The following is a 1,918-nucleotide window of genomic DNA, read 5'->3' as shown; positions in this document are numbered from 1 at the left end:
AGCTCCGTTGGACCGATGGAGATTAGGGTCTTCTCTGAACTTGTGAACAAGAGCCGTATTGCTGAAGAATGTGTGAGGAAGGTTGTTGAGGCAAAGAATGACCGTCGGGAGTCCCACCGCAGGGAGCACAATCAAAAGTACCCAACAAGGGGTCAAGAGTGTAAGAGAAGAGGATACTCACAACGTTTTCCCCAAAGGCGAAATGACCTTGCGACGAATAGGAATTCCCAAGGAAAGGGTAGGGAAAAACAAATAGTGGCTGCCTCGGATGTTTTGAGCTGTCAGAGGTGTGGAGGTCATCACCCAAATAGACCGTGTCGTTATGGTTCAGGTTTGTGTTACAATTGCGGCAAGCTAGGACATTTGGTCAGAGATTGCCCACACCGGAAGGATCGGGAGACTGCCAGGCCCGATTTTCGTACCTGAGGTAATAAGAAAAAACTGATAACTTAATTCTTTACATAATGCTGAAGGCTGGTATTCACTCATAATACATGGTCGAATGAAAAATTATGATCTGTTCTAGATAACCCTAAGCTATCTTAATAGAAGGTTTGGTGAGCATAAATAATTAGGTAGGCCTTTAACGGAAAGCAACCTCAGAATGGAATGACTGGTGGGTGATGTCAAAGCCATCATTCGGGAACTCCGTGTCGAGGTAGATTAGGACTTTGCCATGGTTGTAGAGGAGTTGGACATGTGTCCTAGAAATGTCCTAAGAAGGTCAACCGGAATACTACCAAGAGCTAACAACAAGGTCGTGTGTTCACTGCAACAACGGGGGATACCGTTAGATCCGACAGTTTGGGAATTGGTAAGCGAAAGATTGGTAACGACGTGCTAAAGGTACGATTAAGTTGGTATGTGGTTTTGGCTATCATAGATAGAAATCTAGTGAATGCCAGTCATGCTAAGTTGTGGTTGAGTACTTGAGGAAGTAAGTGATAAAGCTCGTACTAGACGAGAAGTCAGAATAAAGCAACGGAAACTTGTGGAAGCAGTAACACAGGATAGCTACGAATAGGAGTTGTAAAAGTTTAATATAGTATCTTATGTTTGAATATTAGAAGGGTTAAGCGGGTTACTGCAAGTAATGATCCCAAATTAGTTGGAAATGATTACGGCTGCGAGCTTTGATGGTTCTAAAGCAGATGAGGAAATTATCATTAATGCACAATTGGATTTAGATGATGAGAGAGTGCAAGTTGTGGTGTTGAAAGATGAGTACTGTGATGTTTGGTCATAGTGATCTTGGTTTTAGTTTGAGATTTATAATGGTTGGTTTTGAAAGACGAATGTGAAAACCATTAAATCGAAATGTCGATGCGGTATTGAGATTGGTTTGAGGGAACCCGTGACAGGTGGTAAACCCCAATTTTTGGAGAGGTACTGTTGAAAAATTTTCCCCAAGAATTTGAAAGAAGTGTTGGTTTTGGTTTTGAAGATGATTTTGGATATGAGTAATTTTAACAAAAGAGATGCGTTTCAAATGCTTTTATAGATTATTAAAGGAAATGCGAACTCTTATGATTTTGTTAACTCGCTATTCCGAACTCATTTGGTTTCTAGAAATGAAAGGGGTTTTTGATTGATAAGCCAGAGGCTTTATATCAGCAAGTCATGAAGAAATTTGAGGGTTTGAGAATAAGAAAGTAAGTTTGGAGATTATGCTTGGAGTTGAACTGTGATTAGAGGAATTGGCTTGGCAGAGAGAGAGAGAGGATAGTGATGGAGTATGATTAAGGTGTGGTGATGATCATTGATTGATTATAGTGACGTGGGATAATGGCTATGATTAACGATGATGGAAATCTTATTAATGACATGATTCGAGATTTAATAAGGTGTGAGTTGATGAGCCGGTAAAAGTAAGGGACGAGGCTGTTGGTCGGCGTTGAACGAACGACCGAGACCCTCG

The 1,918-nt window shown here is 41.0% G+C and overlaps 1 long non-coding RNA gene across 2 annotated transcripts in view; it reads left to right on the top strand.

Annotated features, from left to right (window-relative positions):
- The window catches only part of LOC127745749 (uncharacterized), a 45,972-nt gene that overhangs the window by 9,252 nt on the left and 34,802 nt on the right, over positions 1-1,918 (top strand). The gene's annotated exons all lie outside the window — the stretch shown is intronic.

This window comes from Arachis duranensis, chromosome 3, assembly GCF_000817695.3.
Source record: "Arachis duranensis cultivar V14167 chromosome 3, aradu.V14167.gnm2.J7QH, whole genome shotgun sequence".
Lineage (NCBI taxonomy): Eukaryota > Viridiplantae > Streptophyta > Magnoliopsida > Fabales > Fabaceae > Arachis > Arachis duranensis.
This window is presented reverse-complemented; position numbering and strand designations above follow the sequence as displayed.